Source organism: Delphinapterus leucas, chromosome 8 (assembly GCF_059928025.1).
Source record: "Delphinapterus leucas isolate spDelLeu-1000000601 "Yukka" chromosome 8, BTC_Dleu_Yukka2, whole genome shotgun sequence".
Classification (NCBI taxonomy): Eukaryota; Metazoa; Chordata; class Mammalia; order Artiodactyla; family Monodontidae; genus Delphinapterus; species Delphinapterus leucas.
Genome location: NC_143136.1, coordinates 17,283,652 through 17,304,074, shown reverse-complemented (window position 1 = coordinate 17,304,074; position 20,423 = coordinate 17,283,652).

Here is a 20,423-nt window from a genome sequence, read left to right as displayed (position 1 = left end):
TGAAGTGATCTCAAAGAGATATCTGTACTCCCATGTTCATAGCAGCATTATTTATGATAGCCAAGGAATGGAAACAATGTGTGTCAATTGACAGATAAATGGATAGAGAAAATGTGATATATATGTATATATATGATATATGATATGCATATATATAGACATATATATATTGGGTTGGCCAAAAAGTTCATTATATATATATAAAATGGAGCATTATTTAGCCTTAAAAGGGAAGGAAATCCTGTCATTTGTAAGATCATGGATGAAAGTGGAGGATATTATGCTAAACTAAATTAGTTAGACAGAGAAAGACAGATATGGCATGGTATCACTTATTTGTGGAATCTAAAAAATTTTTGTTTAAAAGTCAAACTCATGAAAACAGAGAGTAGAAAAGTGTTTGTGAAGGTGCGGATGGTGGGGGAAATAGAGTTTGTTAAAAAGGTAAAATCTTTCAGTGAAAGATGAATAAAGTCTGAGGATCTAATGTATAACATGGTGACTATAGTTGATAGCACTATATTGTATAATTGAAATTTGCTAAGAGGGTAGTACTTAAATGTTCTCACCAAAAATAAAAAATAAAAAAAGGTATATATGTGAAGTGATGGAAGTATTAATTAACTCAATGGTAGGAATCATTTCTATATATATATAAATAATATCACATTGCATATTTTAAATATCTTACAATTTTATCTATAAGTATTCCCCAGTAAAGCTGGGAATAAAACTTATTTCTCATCTCCTCTACTGTTTGAATGATTTGCAGTTGCTAATATTATGGCCTTGCTCAGAGTACATGTGTCTCTGCATAAAGCGTGAATTAGGGTCCCTATGATGTGATGCATTTAAATGGGTTCCTGTCTTTCTGCATGTGCTACAGGGCACTCACCATGCTCCGGGCATTAGCAAGTGAAAAAAGTTCTTCCTTCTATTTATGAGGCTAACGTATGGACCTAGCGTTAAATCCAAACAAAATTTGGTTCCCTGGGTTTTAGATATCTACTTATTGCTCTCTCTCTCTCTTTTTTCTTTAATTGGAGTATAGTTGCTTTACAATGTTGTGTTAGTTTCTACTGTACAGCAAAATGAATCAGCTATACATATACATACATCCTCTCTTTTTTGGATTTCCTTCCCATTTAGGTCACTGCAGAGCACTGAGTAAAGTTCCCTGTGTTATACAGCAGGCTCTCGTTAGTTATCTATTTTATATATATTAGTTTATATATGTCAAACCCAATCTCCCAATTCATCCCACCCCCCTTTTCTCCCCTTGGTGTCCATACATTTGTTCTCTACATCTGTGTCTCTCTTTCTGCCTTGCAAACAGGTTCATCTGTACCATTTTTCTAGATTCCACATATATGTGTCAATGTATGGTACTTGTTTTTCTCTTTCTGACTTATTTCATTCTGTATGACAGTCTCTAGGTCCACCCATGTCTCTACAAATGACCCAATTTCATTCCTTTTAATGGCTGAGTAATATTCCATTGTATATATGTAACACATCTTCTTTAACCATTCCTCTGCCTTTATGAAATTTACTGAGTTCTCAAAATCATGGATTGGCTCAGCAGGACTGAAATTTTGGTATGCTTCGGTTATGAGGTCTCCAAAAGCTATGTAGCTTGCACTATATTGTAATTCAGAGATTGCCTGATTTTGTTGATTGGTGAGTATAAATGTTTTTATTTATATTCATATATATATATTTTAACACAAATATTTGCTAAATTCATTGACTTGTGCCTATTCTGTTTTTTATACAATATTTTATTATTTTTATAATAACACTATGAAATAAGTATTTATATTCTCACATTACAAATGAGAAAATTGCTCATTCTATTTTGTCCTCAGATATGCTATAAAACACAATGTCACACTCATGCTTCTGATGGGCATGAATTTCTGATAACTTGTTGAAACCATACTTCTTCAAGATGGTTTTTGGATTGAACTACTCTGGCCAAAAAAACATTTATTTTGGGAGACCTTCAAGATGGTGGAAGAGTAAGACATGGAGATCACCTTCCTCCCCACAAATATATCAGAAATACATGTACATGTGGAACAACTCCTACAGAACACCTACTGAACGCTGGCAGAAGAGCTCAGACCTCCCAAAAGGCAAGGAACTCCCCACGTACCTGGGTAGGGAAAAAGAAAAAAGAAAAAACAGAGACAAAAGAATAGGGACGAGACCTGCACCAGTGGGAGGGAGCTCTGAAGGAGGAAAAGTTTCCACACACTAGGAAGCCCCTTCACGTACGGAGATGGGGGGGCAGGTGCGGGGGGAAGCTTTGGAGCCACGAGGACAGCGCAGCAACAGGGGTGCAGAAGGAAAGTGGAGAGATTCCCGCACAGAGGATCAGTGCTGACCAACACTCACCAGCCCGAGAGCCTTGTCTGCTCACCCGCCGGGACGGGTGGGGGCTGGGAGCTGAGGCTTGGGCTTCAGAGGTCAGACCCCAGGGATAGGACTGGGGTTGAGCGCGTGAACACAGCCTGAAGGGGGCCAGTGCACCACAGCTAGCCAGGAGGGTGTCCGGGAAAATGTCTGCACCTGCTGAAGAGGCAAGAGACTTTTTCTTGCCTCTTTCTTTCACGGTGCATGAGGAGAAGGCATTCAGAGCACCACCTAAATGAGCTGCAGAGAAGGCGCAAGCTGCAGCTATCAGCTTCAACACCAGAGACGGGCATGAGACGCTAAGGCTGCCGCTGCAGCCACCAAGAAGCCTGTGTGTAAGCACAGGTCACTATCCACACCTCCCCTACAGGGAGCCTGGGCAGCCCACTGCTGTCAGGTTCCCGTGATCCAGGGACAACTTCCCTGGGAGAACACACAGTGAGCCTCAGGCTGGTGCACCATCACGCCGGTCTCTGCCACCTCAGGCTCGCCCCGCATTACGTACCCCTCCCTCCCCCAGGCCTGAGTGAGCCAGAGCCCCCTAATCAGCGGCTCCTTTAACCCCGTCCTGTCTGAGCGAAGAACAGACGCCCTCAGGCAACCTACATGCAGAGGCAGGTCCAAATCCAAAGCTGAACCCCAGGAGCTGTGCAAACAAAGAAGAGAAAGGGAAATCTCTCCCAGCAGCCTGAGGAGCAGTGGGTTAAATCTCCACAATCAACTTGACGTACCCTGCATCTGTGGAATACCTGAATAGACAGCGAATCATCCCAAATGAGGCAGTGGACTTTGGGAGCAACAATACATGTATTTTTTTCCTTTTTCCCTTTTTGGGAGTGTGTATGTGTATGCTTCTGTGTGTGATTTTCTCTGTATAGTTTACTTTTACCATTTGTCCTAGGGTTCTGACTGTCCACTTTTTATTTATTTTCTATTTTTTTAGTATAGTTATTAGTGCTTATTATCATTAGTGGATTTGTTTGTTGGTTTGGAACTCTCTTCATTTTTTTTATTACTTTTAAATTTTTTTAATAATTATTTTTATTTTAATAACTTTATTTTATTTATTTGTTTTTTTCTTTCTTTACTTCTTTAATTCTCCCTTTTATTTATTTATTTATTATTTATTTATTTTTTTTGTGGTACGCGGGCCTCTCATTGTTGTGGCCTCTCCCGTGGCGGAACACAGGCTCTGGATGTGCAGGCTCAGCAGCCATGGCTCATGAGCCCAGCCGCTCCGCAGCATGTGGGATCATCCTGGACCGGGGCATGAACCCGTGTCCCCTGCATTGGCAGGCGGACTCTCAACCACTGCGTCACCAGGGAAGCCCACTCCCTTTTATTTTGAACCATGTGGAAGACAGGGTCTAGGTGCTCCAGCCAGGCATCAGGTCTGTGCCTCTGAGGTGGGAGAGCCGAGTTCAGGACATTGGTCCACCAGAGACCTCCCAGCTCCGTGTAATATCAAAAGGGGAAAATCTCCCAGAGATCACCATCTCAATGCCAAGACCCAGCTCCACTCAACGACCAGCAAGCTACAGTGCTGGACACCCTATGCCAAACAAGTAGCAAGACAGCAACACAACCCCAGCCTCAAGCAGAAAGGCTGCCTAAAACCATAATAAGGTCACAGACACCCCGAAGCACATCACTGGAAGCAGCCCTGCCCACCAGAAGGAGAAGATCCAACCTCTTCCACCAGAACACAGGCACTAGTTCCCTCTACCAGGAAACCTACACAATCTACTGAACCAACCTTAGCCACTGGGGGCAGACACCAAAATCACGGGAACTACGAACCTGTAGACTGTGAAGAGGAGACTACAAACACAGCAAGTTAAGCAAAATGAGAAGACTGAGAAACACACAGCAATTGAAGGAGCAAGGTAAAAACCCACAAGACCAAAGAAATGAAGAGGAAATAGGCAGTCTACCTGAAAAAGGATTCAGAATAATGAGAGGAAACATGAACCAAAATCTTGGAAATAGAATGCAGAAAATACAAGAAACATTTAACAAGGATGTGTTTAACAAGGGTGTGGAGAAAAGGGAACCCTTTTGCACTGTTGGTGGGAATGTAAATTGATACAGCCACTATGGAGAACAGTATGGAGGTTCCTTAAAAAACTAAAAATAGAACTACCATACGACCCAGCAATCCCACTACTGGGCATATACCCTGGGAAAACCGTAATTCAAAAAGAGTCATGTATCACAATGTTCATTGCAGCTTTATATACAATAGACAGGACATGGAAGCAACTTAAGTGTCCATTGACAGATGAATGGGTAAAGAAGATGTGGCACATATATACAATGGAATATTACTCAGACATAAAAAGAAATGAAACTGAGTTATTTGTAGTGAGGTGGATCGACCCAGAGTCTGTCATACAGAGTGAAGTAAGTCAGAAAGAGAAAAACAAATACAGTATGCTAACACATATATATGGAATATAAAAAAGAAAAAAAATGGTCATGAAGAACCTAGGGGCAGGATGGGAATAAAGGTGCACACCTATTAGAGAACGGACTTGAGGACAGGGTGTGGGGGAAGGGTAAGCTGGGACAAAGTGAGAGAGTGGCATGGACATATATACACTACCAAATGTAAAACCGAGAGCTAATGGGAAGCAGCCGCATAGCACAGGGAGATCAGCTCGGTGTTTTGTGACCACCTAGAGGGGTGGGATAGGGAAGGTAGGAGGGAGACGCAACAGGAAAGAGATATGGAGATATATGTATATGAATAGCTGATTCACTTTGTTATACAGCAGAAACTGACACAACATTGTAAAGCAATTATACTCCATAAAGATGTTAAAAAAAAAAAGCATTTATATCTCCCCATTAACACTGCCATCTTTTGGGACGAGAGCTCGATGATTATATATATTGTGTAAATTAATGGATGATTATATTTTCTTAAACAGAAGCACATTAAAAAAAAGCAAACAAAATCAATCTCCCTTTAAACCCTACAGTTAGGACCAATAAAACAAGCTGGGAAATCTATGGTTAACGTTTCCTTTGATTTCACAAATATAACCCTCCCGTAGCAAAATCTTTCTCCATGGCTCCAATGGGCTAAGAATCTATAGCTAAAATTGCTTCAGCCTCTATAGAAACCATCTTCTCCTAAGGGCACCCCAAGGTTTCCGGGCCTCTTACAACATAAGTTCTCCTTTCCAATGCAAATAAGAGCACAAGCAAATAACTAAACGTGAAGCATCAGTGCATGGCCTCTCTTACACAAAACATGAATTTCCAGGGCTGTTTGGAACACACTGATATCTCCTATTAACACTTTCAGAGTGAATAGATTTTCACTAATAACTAAAAAATTATAAGCCCAAATGCACTACTAGAAGGTGAACTGAGGTAAATCTTGTGTTGCCTATTCATTTTTCGCTTGTATTTTACTTTAAAAAGCTGAAGATGTACTATTTTCATATGCAAACACGTTCATCCTTTCTAAGGAATGAACGATATGCATGATGACCAAACAATCCACAAAACGTGGAGAATCTAGTTTTTAAGCAAATGTATTGACCTTAAGAACAGTATTTTCAAAGAGATACAGAGTTGCTTCTCAGACACTTTGGGCAACAATTAGCCCATTTCAATGAAAAACGATGGTGCAGCAATATAAAAACATCAGCACCATTAAAGTTAAATAGCTCTGAGCCTCACATTCTTCCAATAATAATATTGGCCTTTTGTCTCTGTTATAGCAAATGTATTAAATATCCATGCTGATATCTATTTTCCAAATGTAAAATAGAATTAGGATAACAAATAAAGTCTACCCTCTGGTGACAATACTGGCTATATATTATATTTTTTTGTTTCATGGGTTTTTACATGTTTGATTCAAGGTAGCTTACTGAATAATGCATAAACATCTTTAAAAATGCATTTCAATAGTTGAGGTTATAGTTGGTTGCCAGGTTCTCAACTTGAGCTGAAAATGTGATGATTTTCTTACTATGTAGAACTAAACTATGAAGAAGATAGCCTTTAAAAACCTAATCGTTGTTGAGTCAAAATATTTTTGTGATATAGATCTTCTCTCAGTCAGCTCACTTTTTACAAGGAAACCACAATATTGTCTACAAATGCTAGGTTTCCTGAAGGATCTTCTTAGGACAGCTTGTTGTTTGTTTGTTTGAAAGTAATCTAGAAATAATCTAAAGGTATAAGAAATAGGATATATTTATAAAACTTAAAATAACAAAATTATATAAAGTTATGGAAGACAACATATTTTTTGCTATAGTTCTGCCTTTTTGAAGGGATCATTTTTGTCTCTATTCATCTTAAGCTAGTGGTACATATATTTATACTTTACTTTGAGGCTAAATAGATACTAAAGGTTTAGCTTCTTTACATAAGGCTTTCTAAGTAGTAACTGTCCATATTATGGATATGTTACACTGCCACATTCTGGGTTCTGATTCTCAGTTCTGAAAGTTCAGAAACATTTGTGTAAACCTACCTTGTGATTTTTCACACTTGGTGGCAAACCACCTTTAATTAAATTCACTGAAGACTGATTGAGAGTATAAAATTCCATTTTATTAATTTTCAGTGAGAAACATAACCACAAATTAGACTCAGGGCCGGCTACACAATCAGTGGGGCCCGCTGCAAAATGAAAATACAGGGCTTTTTTTCAAAACGATTAAGAATTTCAAGACAGCAGCAGTACAGCATAAAGCCAAGCTCAGGGTCCACATAAGAGTGAGGACCTTGCATAACTGCACGGGTCACAAGCCCATGAAGCTGGTCCTGATTAAACTCATATATCTGCCAAAGATTGCTTACAAATAGAGGATTAGAGAAAGGGATATGGACACACACCTGTGTTCCCGAAAATGCTAGTTGAATTTCTCTTTCCAACTTTAACGAAGTATGTGGAAACACATTAGCACTTCCTGCTGTCGCCTCATCTTTATTTAGCTCACTTCTCTTCTGTTGGAGGAAAGTAGGAGCTTTCTTCAACATGTTACAATCCGGTTGCACTGCTAACAGGTTTTTCCAAAACACCCTATCTTCTTCATTGGATTCAGTAGGTGACCTAATCTCATCAATTACACTTTCAAAAAATATCTTAGTGTGTGTTGTATTTTATACATAACAGGTTGGTTTTTAGTAGTTTCCATTTCAGAGGATGGCCTTTCTCAGTACTATTCCTAGACTCTGAAGAAACTTATAACAATCATCTCTGCACTGACTAGGCTTCATTCATTTGACACAGCTTTACTGAGTACCAGTCATTTAGGTATTAGGTGCTATATTATTTAGCACATAGTTTTCAACATATGGTGAAAATCATATATATTCAACATGTTATTCAATATATGTTATTCTGAGAATCATATATTTGTCTGTTATGTTGGGCATATGTCTTACTCAAGACATGTTTGTTTGCATTAACAAAACCCAACTCAAACTGTCCTAAAAGATAGATAGATACATACATACATACATATAGTGATTTCAAGTTACTGCATTCAGAAATACAAAACATGTAATCAGAACGTCTCTCTTTCTCTTCTCCTCTTTCTTCTCTCCTCTCTCTCTCTTTCTCTCCACTGTCCCATTTCCTATGAGTTGGTGTTACTGTCAATCAGGATCCCTCCATGTGGTTGCAAAAATAGACTCAAGTACCTCCAAGTTCACATGCCAGAAGGAGAGAGCATCTCCCTTGTTTGAGCACCCAAAATGATTATGTCAAAAGACTGGTCTTACTCAGGTCACACACCTACCCTGAACCAACAATTGTGTCCTGGGTCTGGGATACTGTTATTAGTCATCCATGAGACCATGACTGACAGTTCCACTGGAAGGTGGAGGGGCAATTTACAAAAGGAAGAGGGAGGGCTTCCCTGGTGGCGCAGTGGTTGAGAGTCCGCCTGCCGATGCAGGGGACACGGGTTCGTGCCCCGGTCCGGGAAGATCCCACATGCCGCGGAGCAGCTGCACCCGTGAGCCGTGGCCACTGAGCCTGCGCGTCCGGAGCCTGTGCTCCGCAATGGGAGAGGCCACAGCGGTGAGAGGCCCGCATAAGGGAGAGGAAAGAAAGAAAGAAGAAAGAAATCAAAGAAAGAAGAGATTCTGTGTGGGTAGAAACAGTAGGCGTCTCCACCAGCACAACAGGAGCCTACAGTTGAATATAAAGAGAGGTTAAGATTTGAATTCTGAAGAAAGGTATTATGTGCCACTAAATCTGTTGCCTATAGGAATGTGGTCAAATCACTGTAGCCAGAAGAGCTACTCTTTTCTTGACTCTCAAAGAAAAGCATGAAGCAAATAGACCTACTTGTTCCAGAGTTCTCAGAGGAAACTCTAAATAGTTGAAAACTCAGAAGAATCAAGCTATCAATTCTGTCCAGTTTTTTTGCATATACAGAGAGATGCTATTTAATTTTTTGAGCTCAGTCAAATTGTTTAACCTTTAGGACTTAGAGTTCCAGGTATATTAAGTGTCTATTAAGTACTCCTATTGTGTAGCCAATCGTCAAAGGCAGGACGGCAGAGGCTGGCAATCCCAGGGTTACAACTATGTCTTTGTTGTCAATACGTCCAAGAGCGGCATTAATTCTTATGCATCTCAGATACTTTCTATTATACATCTCAAAGGAACCAAGCTTTCTCCACTTCTTACTCCTTATGAGGAATACCCAAAAGCATTTGCACTGTTCCATGCCCATTATAGCTAACATTTTGTAGAGTTAATATTTCAAAGTACTTTTAAATTTTAAAAATTTATCCTCCCAGTAAACTTTGGAGAAAGGTAATAGTATTATTATATAATGCTGTGTCAGTTGACTAGAGATGAACAGCTCCTGAATGGACTCTCACACAGGTATCATGATAGTTAATCTTGTCATAATTCCAATTCTGCTTCACTTCACGTGACACAAGAATATAGAACCACATAGAAAGCTGCTGTGCTCCACATGGAGAAAAGAGGTGCTCCTTCACTCTCAAGTACCACCCTTCCACCCACACCCACACTCCAGGAGTTTGACAGTGCACTCTGAGTCATATGACAACTCACTGGAAAAATGTTCGTGTGTCTATTCTTTATCAGTGGAGTGATGGGACCCTCAAACTTGTCTCCAAAGCCCCTCACTTGCATCAGGGGACACTTCTGGGTAACACGATGACAGCTGGTGTTTATTCCATCCAAGCAGAGAGTGGGGGCCACTCTTCCTTCTGCAGCTTTGCAGGGGTGCTTAAGCAGGTTTATGAGCCAGCAGACCCCACTGAGTATTTATAATTTTAAGGAGGTGTTACAGTCGAGGAAACCCTGAGATCCAAGAATCGCTGAACCACCGGGAAATACTAGTAAAGACGGCAACGACACAATCAGCTGTTGGAAATCCTGTGGTCACTTGAGCGTTGCCTAAATACTATTGTCTTCGTGCGGATTCTCAGCCAAAGATGTTCTCAGAGAGCTGGGCTTCTGAATCAAAGGGACGGTGCTGCCATCCGACTGACGATAAGAGCTGTTCTGGGAACCAGAAGGCAGAAGCAGGTCCTCAGTGGATAACAAAGACATTCTTGGAACATGGATTTGTTACAGGCATGACACCAAGGTAAAAGAAGAGAGAGAGAAATTGTATAGTATGTCATTTTTTTTTTTTTTTTTTTTTTTTACTTCGGGAGGAGGAGGGGGCATCGAGGAAAGTTAAATAAATGATACGGACTCAAGTTCCAGGAACCAACTAAGGAAAACTAAAAATAGCCAGGTCCCTAAATAGCGTGTAAAAGCTGTCTGCAGTGTGGGATTCTGGAGACTACCTCTCTCGGGGAATCTAGCAATGCTCTAAGAAGTCTTTTGTTTTCTCCCTTAATGGATCCTGTCAGCACTTTAATATCCTCAGATATCTCCGATGGCAACAACATCCCCAAAAGATCCATTGGCAGGTGTCCGTGGGGCAATCCTGTTTTCAGAATGGCATGGTTCTTCCTGTGGCCTGGTCCTCACAGCCTCCTGAGACCAACAGGGATATACTTTTGGCCCCCAGAGAAGGAACAAACCATAATTCTATTTCAGATTTTTTTTTTTTGCCTCAAGTGGTCAAAACAACCCAATATAAATTTATAAAATTTCATGAAAATAACTGTTTGCATTAAGTAATGACAAGAGAAATAGCATAGTATCTAATACTGGTTTCAGGCTTAATTAAATCCATTAAAAAAAATCTTTTACTACTTCCTCATACTCACCAACACATTTTTCTTTTTAATTTTCGGACTTGTCAAACCTGAAAATGCTTCAGTCAAATCTTTCTGCCCTGCAAGTTCAGACACTGGCTTCCATTAATATTTTTTTTCCTCTCCCTACTCATTCATTCAAAGCTGCCTTAAGGCAAAATCATGAAGTTTGTGGCATTTGCCAACAGTGCCCCTTTCTTCATCTTTCATCCCTTCTCCTCTACTCTTTAAAGAGCCCTTGCCTTCCCTTCCCTCCAATGTCCAGTGTTCTTGAACGTTCCAGCCCTTAAGAAGCCTCTTCAATAGTGAGAATCCCTTCATTAACCTACAGCCAGGGGAGCTGCCCCAGTAGTCATGGGGGGCAGGGACTGGAGGAGAAACCTAGACGGGAAACTAGTCACAAGTTTTGAAACTCTGGATACCTCAGTTGCTCTGAGCCTCACTTTTCCCATCTGTAATATGGAATAATATTTGCTTCAAAATGCTCCCTTGTACCTGGAGCCCTCCACACGTAGCCCCTCCCAGCTTACCCTCACCTCTTTGCCTCATCAACTCTGTTCTAGGCTAGTCTTCCCTTTTTCTTCATCAAGTCTCAGCTGAAAGTGTACTTCAGGGAGATCAGCCCAGACCAGCCTACCTAAGAAGCCACTCCCCTCCTACTGTAAACACCCTTTTATTTCACTACCACAATTTAAGATTATCCTATGTCATTTCATCCCTTTACGTTTTCTTTCTTTGTGTGTGTATAGAAGTCTTATTTCTCCTACTAGACTGTAAGCTCCATTCATGAGGGCAGGAACTATTTCTAGTTCTTTCATCATTGCTGCTCCAGACCTTAGTACAGCACAGTGTATTTAGCACCTAAAAGTTTATCAATAAACATTTTGTTTGCCTTTGACCAGCCTGTGTAGAAATAAACTAAGACCACCCAAATTAGAACAAACAGAGGCTGTTTATTCAGCATGTGCTATAGCTGGGGAGTCAGCCATCACTTGTGTTTGGCAAAGACTCAGAAGCTTTTGCGGGGAGTGGGAAAGTTTAATGGTGAAAAAATGGGAAGACTTTAATATGCTCTAATTGGAGGTTGTTGGCATGGGGCAGCTAGACATGCGTTGTCTAGAAGCAGGGCATTTATGTGATTGGTTTGGGAGGCATATTTGGCTTCCTTGGTCTAGTCCTGAATTAGTAGTGGTGAATAAAGAGAAGTTGGCACTCATTGACCAAGTTCTGATGCTCTGGGCTGATTGCAGAGGTTGTAGGTCAGCGTTTTACTGTTATGTATGGCCTGGCCGTTGTGCGTTTGTTAAGTCTCTCACATGATTTCTTCGCTTTTCTTCCCATACCTTGGGCATAACCTATACTCTAAAATATGGAGGGAGCATATTAATTAGCTTAAACTAAGCTGTTATTTTATGACAATATCTTGAGGCAGACCCATTTCAAGGAGAATTGGCATTTATTAGAGCAAATGAGGACTCTAACAAATGGATGGTTAAGAAATGATAAAGACCAGCAAGGGGGCCGATATTTGGGGGCAAAGTATTGCTTTGGTTATTCTATTCAAATTACACTGTAGAAACATCTCTGCTTAGTTTTTCTCTTTAAAATACACAAATTATAAAAGGTTAAAATTTTCAAAGATATGGGCTTCCCTGGTGGTGCAGTGGTTGAGAATCTGCGTGCTAATGCAGGGGACACGGGTTCGAGCCCTGGTCTGGGAGGATCCCACATGCTGCGGAGCAACTAGGCCCGTGAGCCACAACTACTGAGCCTGCGCGTCTGGAGCCTGTGCTCCGCAACAAGAGAGGCCACGATAATGAGAGGCCCGTGCACCGCGATGAAGAGTGGCCCCCGCTTGCCGCAACTAGAGAAAGCCCTTGCACAGAAACGAAGACCCAACACAGCAAAAATAAATTAATTAATTAATAAACTCCTACCCCCATCACCTTCAAAAATATATATATATTTTTTCAGAGATATTAAACTCATTTAAAGGAGATCCAAAAAGAGACTTCTGATGCCTATGCATTGATGCCTGGACACACCAGGTACATTCGTGCCTCTGCAGTGCCTTCGTCTGGGATGCTTCACCCTCCTCCTCCCTTATCTGAGGCTCTGACCTTCAAGACAAGCTCTAGGAGCCATCCTCCCCCATGCAGTCATTGCCAACAATAGGCTCACAACTCTTCTGCTGTCTAAATTCCTTAATCTCTTATCTGTGTCACTCAACACTTAATGGCATTTTGCAGTGGGCTATTTCTTATGTTCATGTTCTTTCTTATCAACTAAACTGGAAGCTTCTGTGACTTTTGTGTATCCACCGCAGTAACTATAATATATACACACTCAATTCATTTGGCTGTATAAATGCTTTCATTCTCCATTAATAACAATAGGAAATTGATAGATTAAAATCCAAAGGAAAAGATATGAGTATTTTACCCTGTGTATATGGGTATAATGCTACATGGTACTTAATGACATGGCTCTGGGGCAGGCTGTGTGGTTCAGGCCCAGGCTTAATTGCATCATAGATATACGTTTTTAGGTATGTTTTAAAAATATCCCTAAACTTTGGGTTCCTCCTTTATAAACGGAAGTTGAGAATATATGTCTTATATAGAACAGGTTGTATGTAAGTTTCACTGAACCAGTAAGTGATCAATAAACATTAGTTCATATTATGTTCTTTGAAAACTAACTAAAATCATATGTTAAAATTTGTTAGTAAGAATGTTTATTAAAAAATATATATCTAAAAGCTGAGTTGTTATGAATGTGTTTGGGTTGTTTCTGAAGGTGTTTTAATCGACATGAAGATTAAATATATTAAGTATGTAGAACATATATTAGTAATATAATTATCTACTATGTTTGAGTGCCAGGCTAGAAGAGTCATGGTCCAATTAAAAAAATAGATAGACAGGTAGATAGATATAGATAGATATAGGTATGTACGTGTGTGTATTCTATTAGTACACATCAACTACAGTGACAGTGGAGAGGTATCCTTTTCTTTTATGAGCCTCTCAGGCAATATACTCATCCGCTGATCAGATATTAGTTTAGTAAAAGAATAAGAGTCACTATAATATGGTTTAAAGAGCCCTGAACTTGGAATCAGAACTCAAGATCCAAGATTTACCATTCTCTAACCATGTAACAATGGATAAACCACATATATTTATTCCATCTTTTACCTCATTTGTAAAATGGAGGTAATGACACAACTCAAGATTAATAAAACACAAACGTGAAGAGACTTCTGATTCTGGCTATGATCGATGTGCTTATAGCAGACCAATATAGCACACAGAATAACTGGAAAAGTCAGATAGAATAAATATAAATATAATTTGTGTGAAAGCATTGGAAAATTGCTTAGGCAGCCAGAATTTGAGGGTGAAGATCCCAGGAAAAAATGACAATTGTTAAGATAAGCTCTATTTATACCTGCTTCTTTTTTCAGAGAATTTGTTAATTTTTGATATTAGTAAGAGATTTTAAAACCAGGTGGAAGATTGATGCAGAAGGACCAGCAGAGCTTTGGAAAATATCATAGGGCTGGAAGACAAAAACTAGAGTCCAGGTCAACGAGACATCAAGGGTTTGAGGGACCGAGAGCATGAAAAATAAAGAGGCACAGAGAAGTAAGTCTGATATTCTTTGTACTCCCCATAAGGCATATGCCAATTCCTTATTGAACAGTGTCAGAGGTTAAGAAGCTAAGTAAAAAGCAGCTGAAAAGGGGAAGAGAGTTTTTGGCAATCTCACAGCACTGGGTAAACAAAACTTGGAATTCAGACTGCCAAGGAAAAGAGTTCCTAGAAAACTCTCTATCTTTCAATGGGGACCCTTGGCAAGCTTCACTCCAGAAATAGGAAGTGAAAAGTAGACCAAGACTTTAAAAGACTTCAAACTAGTGTTGGGTCACATCAAATCCTGATTGGATTGAGGTGAACTCCCCCCTACTCAGCTGCAGGATAGGGTGAATCCTCACTGTAGGAAGAGCATCATCTAAAAATCTACTTTGGTTGACGTTGACCCTGCCTGGCATTCAATCAAAATTACTATGCATAATAATGAACAGCACCCCAAAATCAAAAGACAACAGAGTTGCAAGTGTACTGGTTACTAGTGTTTTTAGACGTAGACCTTAAATTGATTTAAATTAACAACTTCAATTAACGCATATATGTGGCATCTAGAAAAATGGTACAGATGAATTGGTTTGCAAGGCAGAAACAGAGACACAGATGTAGAGAACAAACGTATGGATACCGAAGGGGAAAAGGAAGGTGGCGATGAATTGGGAGATTGGGACTGATATATATACACTAATATGTATAAAATAGATAACTAACGAGAACCTGCTATATGGCACAGGGAACTCAACTGAATGCTCTGTGGTGACCTAAATGGGAAGGAAATCCAAAAAAGAGGGGATATATGTATGCATATAGCTGATTCACTTTCTTGTACAGCAGAAACTGACACAACATTGTAAAGCAACTATACCCCAATAAAAAAAAAATAGATGGCAAAATGAAATTTCAAGAGATCCAATATTCCATCAAGAAAGTCCAGGCCTACCAAGAGATAGGATAATGTGACTAAAACCAAAGGAAAAAGGGACAGGAGAAACAGGCACAGGTAATGCAGATCTTAGAGTCAGCAGACAAGGACAATAAATAACTATTAATATTATCAAGGAAATTGAGAAAAAGATGGACAAAATAGATAAAATAAGAATTTCAACATAGCAGTTGCATAAAAAAGAATATTTGGGGGCTTCCCTGGTGGTGCAGTGGTTGAGAGTCCGCCTGCCAATGCAGGGGACATGGGTTCGTGCCCCGGTCCAGGAAGATCCCACATGCCGTGGAGCAGCTGGGCCCGTGAGCCATGGCCGTTGAGCCTGCACGTCCGGGGCCTGTGCTCCGCAACGGGAGAGGCCACAACAGTGAGAGGCCCGAGTACCAAAAAAAAAAAAAAAAAAGAATATTTGGTATTTCATATGAGATTATCTTCTCTAGAATGGGTTCATACTCTCTTCTACCAGTCATGAAAAGTGGGGCTTATCACTTATTTCCAATCAATGTATATAGTTGAGGCCATCTCTGTAAAGTTAAGTCTTGGTCTACCTCTGGTTCTCTCCTATTGTTGGAACATAGCCCTCCAGATCATTTGACTGAGACCCAGGGCATTCCCCAGGGCCCAGTCCCTGGTAGGATTTGCACTCTAATCTTAGTCTACTCAACAGTATGGGATTGAGTGACATTCTGCTTTACTTTTCAGATGTTTCCAATTTAGCTTTTTAATCCCCCGCCTCACACAGCTTCGGAATTCAGCCAATGTGTTGAAGGAAAAAATATCTCTGTGTTAGAAGCCCTTAAAGTTCCCATTTTTGTCTTTTCAGCTTTACAGAACTAAGAACTACAAAAAGTCTACTTGTTTGTCATTTCCTAGTTCTCTTCCCAGAACAGATCCTGGATTCTCAGCCTGTTGCCCACACCAAGAATCTGCAAAACCCCCAGGAATGAAAACAGTTACGCACCATAAACTCACATTTCCTCACTTCTCCCTTCTATGGAATCTTGGCCCTTCTGATTCCTGTTGTTTCAGTGGCTCTTTGATGCCTTTAAACAAATAATGTTTTATTTTATGTAGGTTTTGGGCTGATCTCAACAGAAGCATTTGTCTTCCTTCAGCTACTCCTTCCTGCTTGATAAGGCTAACAGTGCCAAGTATTGGCAAGAAGGTCAAGCAACTGTGACTTTCATGCACTGCAACTGAGTTTAAATTGGTACAACCATTTCTGAAAACTGGCATTAATATGTATATCTAATGACATAGCAATTTTGCTAACCTAAGAAATGCATTCATATGTTCACCAAAGAACATGCACAAGACCCTCAAAGTGGAAACATCCCAAATATCCATCCACAGCAGAACAGATATAAAAATTGTATTAAATTCCTTCAAAAGAACAAAACCACAACTGCATACAAAACAATGAATTTCACAATGGTTATTGAGCAAAAATATCTAGATAAAATAACACTTGAAATTTGAAAAAGCATTGCAAACAGTAAAGCCCACACGCATAAGGGATTATCATTGCTGAAAATACACTAAAAAGTATAGAATGTTGCTATGCTCTGGGAATTTTATTCCACGTAAATTTAACTTCTAATATTCTATGTAAGTTTGGTGAAAATCCATGCACAGAGATAAAAAATAATGAAAGATGAAAACAAAAATATATTGGTTTTAAAATAAACATAGAATCAAGACACTGCTAACAACAGCATAAATTGCTTTTCATTCTTCTAAACTATGAAAAGCTGCCAATGTATTTGACATTCCATGGTTTTTATCTCCACTGCTCAAATGCCTAGCTGCATTTTTGCCTTGCTTTGGCTTAATATATGTTTCTCGATTTTGTCACTTATGTTTGAAAGTGTCAAATTCTAATTTGAACTGCTAGTTCTTAAATCTGATATTTGTGGAAGTTCAGGAATGTCGTGGGTACATCACATGGCTTGTCTCAATGTTTTGACAATGACGCGTACGTTTTCCAGTGACCAGATGCTCCTGATCTCATTCTGTGGTTAAGCATCTGAATACTGCAGTTTTCCCCTGCACAATATCACTTTCAAAGGGAATATTTTGAGAAAGATCTGATCATAAAGACCTTGACTGAAGTTAAACAATGCCAGTGTTTACCAGTAGAAAGAGCTTACTCTAAAGGACTACCTATACTGGAGCAAGTCTCACAAATAAAATAAATAATATATGAGGCTGGTTTGTCTCAAAAATACGAATTCTTGAGCTTAGAATGTCAGCATGCTTGGTAAAAGCAACTTGTCTAAACCTCAGTTGGGGACTATTACACACCAGAAGATAAATATTTTTGCACCCAGACATTGAACTTACTGCTTGACACATCTGGAATATCACTTCTTAGTGAAAACCATTCTACTGATGTTTTTAAGAAAAAAAAATGTCTTCATGTTGGGTGACATTAAAATCTAGAACTAAAACAAAACCTTCATATTTTGATACAATTTCAAACTGAAAGAAAAGTTGCAAGAATAGTACAAGGAATTACTATATATCCATATTTACCAATTATTTATAATACAGTTAACCCCCTTGTTTTACCATATTCTCTCTCACTTCCTCTCCTGTCTCTTTCCATATATATATATATATATATATATATATATATATTTTTTTTTTTTTCCTGAATCATTTGAGAACAAGTTGAAGATAGTATGCCATTTACCCATAATCCAAAAATACCTCAATGGGTATTTTCTAAGAAAAAGAAGTTCATCAGCCCTTTTTGTCCTTCTTGACCTTGATATTTTTGAGTATTAAAAGCCAACTCAGTTGCAGGATATCCATCAATTTGGATTTGCCTGTTTTTCTTTCATGATTTGATTCAGGTTATGCATCAAAAATTCAGGAACACAGAAGTAATGTGTCTTCAGGGTATCACATCTGGAGCAACACAATGTTGATTTGCTGTTGATATTAAACTTGAACATTTGCTTAAAATATCCAGGTTTCTCCTTAAACTTTTACACATTAGTTTTACTACCTATTGAAGATTTTCTAACTTCATCATCCCTTCTAAATTGGCTGATTGGCCTTTTGCTATAAGAAAGGACTTTCATTTCTCTTCTGTTAATATATTCATTTATTAATTTATTTTATTACATTATTATGGACTCATGAATTCTTATTTTAATCAATCAGTTATAATATACTTAGTATCATTATATATTTATATGCTCAAATTGTCCAAGACCTGCTGTCTTCAAACTGGCTCCTGTGTTTGTGTGTATGTTTATATATTCCCATCATTCTTTGAGCATGTCCTTAATTCAGGGTCATAAAATAGTTCCAAGTTCTTTTTTCCCAGTTTGTAAATGCATCTTTTCTCAAAGGAGCCCTGGTTTCTTTTAGTGGAGAGTGTCATTTTCTGATATACCATTTCTTCGAAGTATCCTCAGCAGACAGAATTGGAAAAATGTACATATATGCCTCTATATTTTTAAGTATATCTACATTTTATCTTTAGCTATAAAAAAGCAGGAGTTCATATTGATACTTTCAATCTGAATCCAATATGACAGTGTATATTCTAGCCTTCTATCCTTTCATATTTGTAACTCCTACTCTGTATTGAGTGAATTTGCTTTTCTTTTTCTTTCTTGCCACTTTCTCCTCCCCTCTATCCTCTTTTCCTCCCTTCCAATGTATTTTTCTTTTAAAAATATATTAATTATAATATTTCAAAAGTTTGAAAATGTTAAATCAGTGTTAAGGAGCACCAGAAAATGTTGTGTTCTAAACACAATGTATATTTCCATAAAATTAGTGACTCCAATATTAAACACTATGTTTTGCTTACACATATGTTTTCTCTACCTATTGTATTGTAGGTTACTCTAAAATTTGTACAAAGGAAATATTTTTGTTGGAAAATCAAGGTTATATAGGGGTAAAAAGAAGGTAATTCATTTGGGAAATGTTTTCATTAAGTGGTAGGTGCCAAATGAATATTACTCTGATTTTGTAAAAGTTTGATGAGGAAGGAGGTCCATTCCTGAAATTGTCAAGCAGGATTTATTGAATGTCCGTGGCATGCAAGCTCCAACATTGTACTCTTTGCATCCATCAGAGCTGGCAGGAATGACATTGATTATTTTTCCAGAGTGATAAGCTTCCATTGACTTTCTAGGAAAATGGACAAATATTATGGCCCCAATGTCTCTTCCCAACCTCCTTCTTAAAAGTGTAATCCATAAATAATCAACTATGGAGACTTCAAAATACTTTAAATTATCAAATAAAAAACTTCTGCTGGCAGGAAAATGTGAGGTATATTGCTCTACAGTTGGGAGAAGAGGAATGTGTCTGATAGATGAGGGAGGAAATAGCTGAATAACCATCAGAATGAAAAAAATTATAAATAAGAAAAACAATAAATACAAACATAGGGAAAATAAACTTCTGATTTTTTGTGAGGGTCTGCCTTTCAAATAACACCTGACTAGGAAGTAATTCCTTCTTACCCATAAATGAGATAAAACTGTCCCTTTGAGGATGCAGGGATAAAAAGTGACATTGGGAATGGAGAGAAAAAAAAGAACAGAATGACTTCCTGGATCTCTGTTTCAGAATGGAAGAGAGAAATGTCATGATGAACATTGGGTGTGAAGGCAGAATTTCATGGTAGCTGTTGAATAGCAAGTGCTAAATAAGTGTTTAGCCATCCAAGTCACTCAGACATGAGCAAAGATGCTTAGAAGTCCAGGAAGCCTGAAGTCAAAGTTTAGCATCACCAGAGAGAGAACCATTGACTCAAGAGGTAGATGGAGGAATGATTCATGAGTTAATGCAGTTCCAGAAATCAGAGCCTCTCAGAGCTTAACAAATCCCATCAGCCCACAAAGTGCCAAACGTTAAAATAAGGGTCATGTCTCTTACTGTCATGGCTGGACTTCACTTGTTCTTGGTTTTGTATTTTTGTTTCTTAATTAGGTGGAGAATATTGTTATATATTCTGTATACTGCTGTACAGGAATGTGTAAATGCCAACAGGTGAGAAGGAGAAAAACAGAGACTAACAACAGCAGAACAGCTACAACTGCAAGAAAGCTTCAGGTGTTAGTTACCATGAAAGTCCCACCTGAGAACTCTAGAGAGCTGGACACCGGGCTCTGGTGCAGGATGCCACCCACTAGGACACATCATGAGGATGA